The 13,191-nt window shown below is 31.7% G+C and overlaps 1 protein-coding gene across 47 annotated transcripts in view; it reads left to right on the top strand.

The window, feature by feature from the left end:
• Positions 1 to 13,191, top strand: part of RIMS2 (regulating synaptic membrane exocytosis 2) — a 583,728-nt gene that overhangs the window by 338,782 nt on the left and 231,755 nt on the right. The window lies entirely within an intron of this gene.

Raw genomic sequence — 13,191 nt, 5'->3', positions numbered from 1 at the left:
ATTTTTGCTGTAATTAATAAACTGACCTTAAAATTTATATGGAAATGCACAAGATCCAGAATGGCCAAAAAGAAACAAATTTGGAAGACTTCCTGATTTTAAACTTACTACAACACTGTGGTAATCACAACATTGGGGTACTGGCAAATGGAATCTAAGTCAGAATTCAAAAATAAACCCTTATATTTATGGTCAGTTGATTTACAGCACAGGTGCCGTGGTAATTCATGGGGAAAATTGTTTCTTAGCTATTAATACTTGAACACTTGAATATCCACATGCAAAAAGATTAACTTAGACTCTATCTCACACCATCCACAAAACCTGACTTAAAATGGATCATAAACTTCACTGTAAGAGCTAAAACTACAAAACTCTTAGAAGAAAATATAGGAGAAAATTGTCATTACCTTGGGTTAGGCAGAGGTTTCTTCAAGACAAAAGGAAAAGCATCATCAATAAAAGAATGAAGTGATAAATTGGACTTCATAAAATGTAAAATGTGATTCAAAGACACCATTAAGAAGGTAAAAGATAAGCCACAGACTTGGACAAAATATTTGCAAAGCACATATTTTAAAAAGGACTTGCATCCAGAATGCTCAAGAAATCTTAAAAGTCAATAATGAGGAGACAAATAATGCAATCAAAAGGCAAAATATTTGAATAGTCATTTCACTGAAGATATATGGATAGTAAATAAGCACATGAAAATACTCCCAGTATCATTAGTTATTAGTGAAATGCAAATTATAACTGAGATATCACTTTACATTTACTAAAATGAGTGCAATAAAAAAAGACTAACAATTTTTGGCAAGGATTTTGAGAAAATGGAATCCTCATATATTTGCTGATGAAAATGTGAAATAGTGTAGCCCTTTGGAAAACAGTTTGGTGGTTTGTTAAAAAGTTAAAATAAATTTACCATATGACACAGCAACTCACTCTTAGATGTACACCCAAGTGAAATGAAAATGAATGTCCACTCAAAGAGTTGTACATGAATGTTTACACCAGCATTATTCATAATGGCCAAAAAGTGGAAATAATTCAAATATCCATCAGTTAGTGAATGGATAAATAAAATGTGGTATCCATACAGTGGATTGCTATACATAACAAAGTATTAATACATACCACCACATGGTTTAACATAAAAAATATTATGCTAAATAAAAGGTGCCAGATAGGAAAGGCCACATGTTTTATGATTCCAATCATATAACATGTACAGAAAAGGCAAATCTATAGAGCAGAGATTAGATTAGTAGTTGTCTGGCTGGGGGTAGAAATGGGGAATGAGTGAGAATGAGTATGAGCAATTTTGGGGGGATGATGGAAATGCTCTAAATGTAGATTGGGGTGATGATTACACAACTCTTAAAATTTACTAAAAATTACTGGATAGTATACCTAAAGCCAATTAAATTTTTATTATATAAATTATACCTCAATTTTTAAAATACAGTGAAGAAACTACAGAAGAAATAGATAAAACCTCAGTTATAGTCAGATTTTAATGCTCTTTTCCTAGTAATTCATAGAATAAGTAGACAGAAACAGTAATACTGGAGAGGATCAATAATTTCAACTAACTTAACCTAATTAATGTTTATAGAACATTCCACAAAACAACATCAGAATACACATTCTTTTCAAGTGCATTCAGAGAACCTACTAAGATAGATAATATTCTGGCCAAAAAATGTCTCAATAAATTTAAAAGTATTCAAATCATGCAAAGTATATTATCTGACCATAATAGAATTAAATTAGAAATCAGTAATAGAAATATCTCCAGATAATCTTCAAGTATTTAGAAACTAAATAACACACTTCTAAATAACCATGAGTCAAAGGAGAACTCAAAGGGAAAATAAAATGTATTTTGAACTGAATGAAATGAAAACACAGCATATCAAAATTCATGGGGTGCAACTACAGCAGAAGAGAGATGGGAAATTTATAGCACCAGATATTTATATTACAAAAACAAAATTCTCAAATCAATGACCTCTTTTCACCCTAATAAAATATAAAAAGAGAGAGAACAAATTAAACTCAAGTTATATAGAAGAAAGGGAATAGTAAAAATCAGAACAGATATCAATGAAATAAAAACCAAAAAGCAATAAAAAAGTTAATGAAACCAAAGGTTGGCTCTATGAGATCAATAAAATTGTTCAACTTTTAGGCAGAATGATGAGCAAAAAAAGACAGAAATTACCAATATGAGAAAATAGCTAATGTTGCTACAGATCTACAAACATTAAAGGGATAATAAGGTAAAGTTATGAATAACATTATGTCAATACATTTGACAACTTAGAAAAATAGAAAATTTCTTTGAAAGACAGAAACTCAATGCTCGCTCAAAAAGAAATAACTTGAATAGCCCTGTATCTATGGTTAAAAACTTCCCCACAAAGAAAGGTCGCGGACCAGATGACTTAACCAATGAAGTGTACCAAACATTTAAGGACAATATATATAATACCAGTTCTACAAAAGCTCTTCCAGAAAAATGTATGTTTGGGAAAACTCCCCAACTCATTTTATGAGAGAAACATTACCATGATACCAATACCTGAGCAAAATACTAAAAGAATGAAATCTACAGACCTTATAGAAATTATGGCAAGTTTAGCAAATTTAATTTTAGAAGATTTAGCAAAAGAAAAATTTAGCAAATTGAATACCACAATACATAAAAAGGATAATGTAGCATGACCAAGTGGTGTTCATCTCAGAATTCAATGTTTAACATATGAAAATTAATGTTATTCATCATATTTAAAAAACCCAAAATCATTATCTCAAGAGATTCAGAAAAAGCATTTGAGAAAATCAAACATCCATTTCTGTTAAAAAAAAAAAAAAAAAGAAAAGAAAAGAAGAAGAAACTCTAAGCAAAGTAGAATAGAAAGGAGCTTTCTCAAAAAATAGGTAAAAGGCATTTATCAAAATCTACAGCTGAATCATACTTAGTGATAAAAGACCGAAATCTTTCTTCCTAAGATCAGAACAAGAAAAGGTTGTCTATTCTCCCTACTTCTATTCAGAATTGTACTGGTGGTTCTAGCTGGTACATAAGGAAAGAAAAAGAAATAAAATGCACCCAAATTGAAAAAGAAGTAGTATGGTCTGTATTTGAATACAACATCTTCATCTATACAGAAAGTCAGATGGAATCTACACAAAAGCTATTATAATTAAGAAGTGAGTTTATGAGCTTGTTGGATACAATTGTATTTATATGTACCCGCAATGAACAATTGAAAATTGAAATTTAGTGTACAATGCCTTTTAAATATGTCAAAAATATGAAATATTTAGGAGTAAATTTGACAAATGTAAAGGATCTCTAAACTAAAAATTATAGAACACTGTAAAAATGAATTTTAAAAGACAAATTAATGAAGAGAAATACTGCATTCGTGGGTCAGAAGTTATATAAAAGAACTACAGGAAAAAAATTTAAAGTTTTTTTTTTTTAAAGATTTTATTTATGAAAGATGAAAGATCAAAGTTGAAGCCTTAACAATAGTTGATTTCAGAACTTACTATAAAGCTGTAATAAATGAGACATTGTGATAAAAATAGACAAACGAAGGGGTGCCTGGGTCGTGCAGTCAGTTAAGCATCTGACTCTTGGTTTCAGCTCAGGTCATGATCTCAGGGTCTTGAGATCCAGCCCCGTGTCAGGCTCAGGGTGGAGTCTGCTTGAGATTCTCTTTCCCTCCCCCTCTGCCCCTCCTATTCATTCTCTCTCTCTCTCTCTCTCTCTAAAATAAATAAATAGATCTTTTAAAAAACAGGAAAATGCTTTAAAAGAACAGTATATAGAATGCAGATATAAACTGACACATATATGGATAACTGATTTTCAACAAAGCTGAAAAGGCAATTCAGTGGTGTAAAGATAGTCCTTTTAACAACAACAACAAAAAAAGAGACTTCTATTTATACCATATGCAAAAGTTAACTCAAAATGGATCAATGTAACCCCTAAAATTATAAAACTTCTAGGAGAAAACTTTACCGCCTTTGGTTAGGCAAAAATTTCTTGGGGCATGAAAGTCATGTGCATTGATTAAATTGGACCCTCTCAAAATAAAATCTTTTTTTTCTTTAAAGGACACTGTTAAGATAATGAAAAACCAAGCCACAGTTCAGAAGAAATATTTGCAAATCACATATGTAATAAAAGACTTGTGTACACAATATATAGATAACTGGGGTTTTTTTTGCAGAGATGAAATATATAATTATTTTCTTTTTTTTATTATGTTCAGTTAGCCACCATAGAGGACATCATTAGTTTTTGATGTAGTGTTCAATGATTCATTCGTTGTGTATGTTAAAACTCATGAATAAGAGAACATAACAATAAAAAATGGACATAAGATTTGAAAGACCATTAAAAATATTTAGAGATTAAAAATAGACATATGAAGGGGCACCTGGGTGGCTCAGTCATTAAGCGTCTGCCTTTGGCTCAGGTCATGATCCCAGGGTCCTGGGTTCGAGCCCCGCATTGGGCTCCCTGCTCGCAGGAAGCCTGCTTCTCCCTCTCCCTGCTGCTCCCCCTGCTTGTGTTCCCTCTCTCGCTGTGTCTCTCTCTGTCAAATAAATAAATAAAATCTTTTAAAAAAAAATAGACACATGAAAAGATATTCAACATTAGTCTTTAGGTAAATGTAAATGAGATGCCATTAGACCCTATTAAGATGGTTAAAATGAAAAAAAAACTATGAAACAAAGTATTGGTGAGGATGGGAATTTACTGAAATTTTCATATACTTTTAGTGGGAATGTAAAATGTGATAGCCTCTTTGGAAAACACTTTGGCAGTTTTTCCTAAAAAGTTAGATATACCCCTGCCATATAATTCAGTCATCTCACTGCTAAATCTTTACCAAAGAAAAGTGTAAATATATGCCCATACAACAACTTACATATGAATGTTCATTGTAACTTGATTTGTAATAATCAGATAATCCAAATGCCCTTCAACTGGGTAATAGATAAACTGTGGTACAGCCATAATAGAGAATATTATTTAGCAAAAAAAGAATGAACTATTGATATACATTGACAACATGGATAAATCTCAGAATAATTATACTGAGTGGAAGGAGACAAAAGAATGCCAGTCTGATTCCAATCATAAACAATTTTAAGGGGCACCTGGGTGGCTCAGTCGTTAAGCATCTGCCTTCGGCTCAGGTCATGATCCCAGGGTCCTGGGAAGCTTGCTTCTTCCTCTCCCACTCCCCCTGCTTGTGTTCCCTCTCTCGCTGTCTCTCTCTCTCTCAAAAAATAAATAAAATCTTTTTTAAAAAAATGAACAATTTTAAGAAATTCAAACTAATGAATTAAATGGAAAAATAACAGAAAAAAATAACTAACTGAATTCCTGTAACTACAAATATTAATATGTTAAAAGTTGAAATAAATCTTTGATTTACAGAGAAAACACTAGACTCAGACATTCTTTTCAAGTAGTTCATATTTAATCTTAACATATTATTTCAACTTAATAAAACTCTTGCATAATATACATAAAATAAGAATATTTCCAAGCTCATTTATGAGGAAAACATAACTTTTATACCAAAAATCTACAAATCCATTCTAAAAAAGGAAATTCATAGTCCAATTTCACTCCTAAATATAAGTGACAGAAAAAGCTACATAAAACAGCAAATCAAATCCAATAGTTTTATAAAATTCTATAAATGTCATCTTTGACATTTACAGATAAAAGGAGAAAAAATATGTTCATTTCTTCATAATGAATTAAAAATTTTATAGAATTCAACAGAAATTCAAATCATGAATTAGAAAGAAACTTCTTCAATCTGATAGAATGTCTACTAAAAACTTACAGGAAATATAAACTCACATGGCCAATGAAAGAATTATTCATAAAAAAATATGAACAAGAATGTGATTGTAATGGAGATTCTAGTGCAATAAGACAGGAAGAATTTATAAATAATAAGCATTCAAAGGAAGAAATAAAACTATCATTATTTATAGATGATGTAATTGTTTTCCTCAAACTCTGAAAAGAATATACAGACAAATTATGGTTTACCAAGATGTCTGGATATAAGAATAATATACAAAGGTCATTTGCATTTCTATACACCAGTACAAACAGACATACTTTACAATAGTAACAGAGTATCAGATACCTAGGAATAAACCTAACAAAAGTTATATAAAAGAACTACAGGAAAAAAATTTAAAGTTTTTTTTTTTTTTTAAAGATTTTATTTATTTATTCATGAGAGACAGAGAGAGAGACAGAGGCAGAGGGAGAAGCAGGCTCCCCGCGGAGCAGGGAGCCTGATGCGGGACTTGATCCCAGGACTCTGGGATCATGACCTGAGCCGAAGGCAGACGCTTAACCGACTGAGACACCCAGGCGTCCCAAAAATTTAAAGTTTTATTAAGAAACATTAAAGACGGTAAATTCCTAGCTGGGGGGGGGGTCCTCAAAGGTGTGCACATTCGTAAAGTATCCGCTGGAGCCAAATGCCCCTCCAGAGCACCTGCACTCAGGTGCCCTCCCCCCGGGGGCTGCGAGCACCCACTTCCACACAGCCAACCACAAGAACGGGGTCTACCCTTTGGGCGTTTTGACCACCTGCTGGGTGAAAAGTATATCTCATTTTGTAATCACGACAGTGAAATTGAGCATATAGAAAAAAAAAGAAACATTAAAGAATAGCTAACAAAATGGATATATTCCCATAATCATTGATAAGAAGACATTATCGTTAATTTCCCCTATTTGACATATATATTTAATTCAGTTCTAATCCTATCAGATATCTTCATGGAAACTGATGAATAGATTCTAATTATATAGAGGACTAAAGGGCCAAAGATAGCTAGAAGGAGTCTTACAAGAGCAGGGAGGAGAAACTTTCTTAGATATCAACATTTACTGTAGTTTGACACAGTGTACAACTGGCATGAGAATAAATCAATCAGTGGAATAAGATTGAGAGCCCAGAAGCAGACTCTCTTAACATGAGACAGCCTTTTATAAGGATTGAGGTGACATGTCAGATCCAGAGAGGAAAAGTAAGTGATTTAATAGATTGAGCTGGAAAAGTACTATCCATAAAAGAAGAACATAGATGAAATTAGATCCCTATCCGGCAACATGTACATGAGATGGATTAAGGACAGATAAAGTTAAGGGTCAGTCAGGAAGCTGAAGAACTATTAGAGATATGAAATAAAATATTTATTATAAAGTTTAAACTACAAAATTGCAGAAGCTGGGAGTTCTTTGTAAGAAGGTTTGTAAGAAAGAGAATGGTCGAAGAATCTGAAAAGAGTCATGTGCCAGAGGCAACAGAGAAGACCTAGTGAAAAAATATGAAGGGCTTTTGCCCCTTCATTCACTAGGGGTCTTGAAGTCACTATAGGTCATAAGGACGGGTTGGGAAGGAAAGATGCATGCAAAACATCCCCTCATACTGTAATTTTGTGGGTGGCAGGCAGAAGAAGGTATGTAGATCCTTTGTCATGGATCTGCAGATGTGTTTGGCACAGGACTAGGGAAATCTGAAGAAAGAGATCTAGCAGGAGCCAGAGGAGCATCTAAAATCCCAGACTTGGTTATATCATACCTATTTTAAAAACCAGAAAGAATTAGAAAGAGAAATTGAAAAACCCCAATTATAACAATCTCACGAATGTGACCTACAGAACTGATGAATTTGAATAAATAGAACATTCTCCCAACAAATAGAGAATATACATTCTCTTCATCTACAAATGAAACATATGTAAAATGTTGCTATAAATTTTTAAGTAATACATTCATATGGTATAAATTTAAAAGTAAAAAACAATCTCCCCCCACTGTTTCTCAAACATCTAGTTCTCCTTACTTGAATGAACTGCTGTTACCAGTTTCCGTGTGTGTTTGCATAGATAGTCTATGTTTATGTAAAAAAATATGTATGGATTTTTCCTCTTTTTTTTTCTAATATAAATAGTAACATAGTATCATTGTGTACCTCCTGATTTTTAAATTTTTATCTCTATTCTTTTAGTGGTTACTATTGGAATCACAACCTTGCACGCTTAACAAAGTAACATTAATTAACATCTCTACCTTTTTTTCCAATCTACATAAATATTGTAAAATCTGATTTGTACCATCACCCCTACTATTTAACATATTATTGCCAGAATTTTACTCTGCCTCCTAATTAGTAGTTTATTATAATGTCATTTTGTTCATTCAGAGTTTGTTTAGATTTACCTGAATTTTTACCACTTTCTTTGCTTCCAACCTTTTTCTTTTCATTTTATCCTTTTTTTTTCTGGGATGAATTTCTCTATTTTTCAAGTACACATATTTTAGGAGTACTTTCAATGATGATCTGGAAACACGCTGTGTTTTTCGGAATATGTCTTTATTTCTTTATTCCTGATGAAAAGTTTAGCTATATATAAAATTCTAGAATTACTTTTATTTTCTCTCAGCATCCTGACAATGTTATTTTAATAACTTCTGGCTTCCATCCTTGTAGAAAAGTCTCTCCATTTATTTAAATTTTCTTTAAATTGTTAACAGTTGTTATGAGTTTAATTGTGTCCCACCGAAAGCGTATGTCCTAACCCCCAGTACCTAAGGATGTGACCTTATTTGTATATAGAGTTAATACAGAAGTAATCAAGTTTTCATTTTTGAGGTCACTAAGATAGACTTAATCCAATATGACTGATGTCCTTATATAAAGTGGAAATTTGGATACAAAAAGACATGAACAGAGGGAAAACAATATGAAGACATTCAGATAGCCGTGTGACTGGAGGGCTGTATCTACAAGTGAAAAGAACACTAAGGATTGCTAGCAAACACCAGAAGCTAGAAGAGACAAGGAAGGATTCTTTCCTGGAGCCATCAGAGAGAGCCTGGTACTGCTGACACCCTGATTTTGGACTTCTACTCTCCAGAACTGTGAGACAATAAATTTCTGTTGTTTTAACTCAGCCTGTGGTTGGTCCTTTCTTACAGCAGCCCTAGGAAACTACTACAGCAGTGTTTTGTGGTTTGGAGGTGTACATGTTTTGCACATTTTTTGTTACAATGTATTCCTAGATTTTTCATGTGTTCTTGTAAGTGATAGAGGCTTTGAAATTCATTTCTAGTTGTTCATTGCTATTCTTTAAAAAATATAGTTCATTTTTGTATGTTGACTATGTATGTATTCTGCAATCTTGCTAAATTATTAGTCTTAATAAGTTTTTTATAGCTTCCTTAGGAGTTTTCATTTACATGATCATGTTACTACTTGCTTTCCAATCTGTATGCCATTCATTTATTTTCCTTGCTGTATTTTACTGTAATGCAAGTGCAGTGTTGAACAGAAAGGGTTGGAGTGGGCATCCTTAGCTTATTCTTTGTTTTAGGGGGACTACATTCTATATTTCATAAGTCAGTCTGATGTGAGCTATAGGTTTTTTGTAGATGCCCTTTATTGATTTGAGGAAATTTTCTTCAGACTAGTTAACTGAGGTATTTTATCATGAATAGGGGTAAGCATTTTCAAATGATTCTTCTACATCTATTGAAATAATTTTAAAATTGCATGTATAAATGAAATAACTCCATAAACCAATAACTAGAGTAAGCTAGAAAGAAAGAGTAAGCTAGAAAGAAAAATTAGCAAATTAACCAATGTTGAAGAAAATTCCATTATAATTTTCTCTCAATCATTGATAGATCAAGCAAACAAAAATTTAGGAGAGATACAAAAGAATCAAACCATACAATTAACAAGTTTAATCTCATGGTCAAAAAAAGAACTCTGCATGTAATAGTTAATGAATTTATATTCCTGTTATATCCATGAAACATTTGTAAGGATTGTTAATATATTATTTAATAATTCATTTTCTGACAAAGTTCAAAGACTTGAAGACTTGACAAATATAGGCTGTTTCCTTCAACACCAGTGTTACTATGTCAATTTTTTAAAAAAATTAATAAATCATACCCATATATTTCAAAATTTTTAAAAATAGACATTTTTACTCTAATGAACATTTCCTTCCAATATTTATTCTCTCTGCAATTATCATGCATTATTCAGACAATGGTGTCTTAGATTTAATGATGTATAGTAAATATCTTATAGACCCAAGAAGAAAATACCTAGACCTGAACTTTAAATAATACACTGCCTATAAATATTTGAGTGATGCAGGAAAGTACTCAGAGGGGGAATGCTTATGTTAGTAAAGATTAGAAGGCTGAAAATTTTGACATATTCATCTAATTTAAGAGTTTAGGAAAAATAAATAAATTTAAAGTAGAAAGAAAGAAATCATAACTGTAAGAGTAGAAATTAATAAAGTAAGAAACAAATTTCTAGTTGATAAGATTATGGAGCCTAAAAGTTAATCATTTGAAATGAATGGCAAAATAAACCTGTGGTGAAATTTATTGACAGGATAAAAAGAAGGTACAGGATTCAAATGGACACATAAAAGACACATCAGAAAATAAATACATAATACGATAAAATTATGAACATTGTAGCAAACACTGAAAACGAACAAACTGAACAAATTCCTGTGAAAAATATAACTTACTAAACCTTGAGTCAATAGGTCATTCAATGTCTACTGAAAATAGAAATTAGTAATTTAAAATATTTCCATGAAGGAAACACCAGATCGTGGTAGTTTTATAGATGAGTTCCATCAAAATTTCAAACAACAGATTTTTTTTTTTTTACAATCCTACACAAATTTAACCAGAGAATAAAAATGGGCTAATTCTCAAGTTTTTATTGTGCCAGTATAGCCTTGATCCTAAATCAAAAGGTTAGTGAAAGAAAGGAAATTTTTAACACGTCAGAATCACTTGTAAAAAAAAAATGTAAAAATCCTTAATGAAATATCACTGAATTTAAGAGACCTTCCTCAATGTGATAAAATGTAACATCAGCAGATATCATTTTTAATGGTAAAATACTAGAAAATTTCTATTTAAAATCAGAATTTAAAAAGGAATGTAAAATTTAACTGCTTCTTTTCAGCATTGTGATTATCAGCATAAAAAGAAAAGAAAAAGAAAGAAGAAAGACTTTAGGATTAGAAACATTGTCTATGGAGAAAAATCCAAATTGAACCATATAAAATTTATTAGAGGTAAAAAGAGAGAGCCTTTAACAAGGTGGTTGGTTAACATTATTTTACAATAAAGTATTTCCATATATGAGCAATTAGATTAGTAATCAGAATTTTAACAGTATTTCTTATAGCAGTGGAAATGATAAGATACAAAGGATAAATCCAACAAATGTGGGAAATTTTAATGAGCGAAGTTAAATTTCACAGAAATTTAAATGGAGAATGCCTAGCTCTTGGCTGGTAAAACAATGCTGTACTACATGCCAAGGCTCCCTAAATTGATGAATTGATTCATTACAGTTCATATCAAAATTCCAGTAGGATGTTTTGTGCAATTTAATAACCTGAACCTAAAGGAAGAGCAAAGAGGAAAGATTTGAGATATGAGGGAATTTGCTTTTTGATATATAACAATATAATAACAAAGACAGTGAGTTATTGGTTTATGGATAAATGGCCAGTACAAGGAAAAAGAAATAGATCCTAGCAGATAGGATACATTTATTTATGACCGAGGTGACATCACAGATCATTGGGGGAAGTGGAAATATTAAATAATGCCAAAATATGTGTTATACATATGGAAAAAGCGAAGTTGCATCCATATCTCAAACCGTACATAAACTCACTTCAAGATAGACAAGGATGTAAATGCTAAAAACAAAATTTTTTTAAATTTCAGAAAAAAATATGAGAATATCTGTCCATTCATAAGCTTAGGAACAATTTCTTAAACAAGACACTGAAAACACTACTTTTAAAAGAGAAGATTGTTGCATTCAATGACATTAAATTAAGTACTTGAATTCATCAGGATGTTAAATGACAAGTTCCAAGTAGAGATAACATAATTACAATATATTAAATCTCTGTAGAATTACTAGCAAAATAGATCGACTTCTATCAGGAACATAATAAGATTTGGAAGGAAGCAGCATTTACAGATCACATATACCCATCCACCCCCAACTCTATGCACAAACCCACGCAAGACCACTCACAAAGGCCGATAAAATGAACTTCATTTTTTGCTGGTGTCATTCTTATTTTACACCAGAGGCAGATCTGATTCTTGACCAATACCAAAAGCATATAATCTTTAGGCCCTAGTATATCTGGCACATTAAACTATCATTACCCTGTCCTTGAGCATTTGCATTTACAAAGTGAAATCATGTTACGAGATGAGTAGCAATTCTTATTATGTCTCTCTTCGATAACTTCATCTGTGGTATCCTTTTTTTCCCCAAATCCATTTAGAATGTATACACTAATTCTGTAAATCATTTTGTGCTCAGTCTTTTGGGATATTGTGTGGTAATTGTAGTTTCCATATCAGTTGGGGCTGTAAGAGTCTATGATTTGATTGAGTTTAAATTTTTTAAAGGCTTTGGAAGGAAAATAGCAGTGAACCCATTCAGTGGGACCACATGATCAAAACAGATCAGTGTCTTTTATGTAACCATTAAAAGGAGGAAAACAAGAGTTCCTGGCAACAGACTCTTCCCCTTCCCAAGAGGGCAGGGGTAAAAACAAACAAAAAGAGAAAAAAATGTATAGAGTATTTCTAAGAGGAAGTTGGAAATATTGGAGGGCATTTCTAGAACATTTAATTATTGCTACTTTAGACACCTTGTAAAACGTGAACTCTCAGTATTTTATATACGTTACAGGAAAGCATTTATTTTCTGATAACTGAATTTGGTCTATTTAATGAATAATGTATGGTGTAAGTAGACAGACAAAAGAAGTCATTTCTTGAAATAGCAACACTGTTTTCATTTATCATTAAGCATTTTCTGATTGTAAGGAAGGAAAAAATACTGTAATAAGGGATTCTATTGTATAAGATGTGCCTATTTTTGAGACACATGTAGGAGAAAAAATATATTAAAAAACAAATTATAACATGTTTATATATGTGATATATTTCATAATGAAATGTGAAGACAATCTGCTGTAATCATCAATTCAGTGCTATTTTTGCCACAGCATGATAAACATTTTAAA

Source organism: Halichoerus grypus, chromosome 5, assembly GCF_964656455.1.
Source record: "Halichoerus grypus chromosome 5, mHalGry1.hap1.1, whole genome shotgun sequence".
NCBI lineage: Eukaryota > Metazoa > Chordata > Mammalia > Carnivora > Phocidae > Halichoerus > Halichoerus grypus.
Note: the sequence above shows the minus strand (reverse complement) of the source record. Positions and strands in the feature narration are given on the sequence as shown.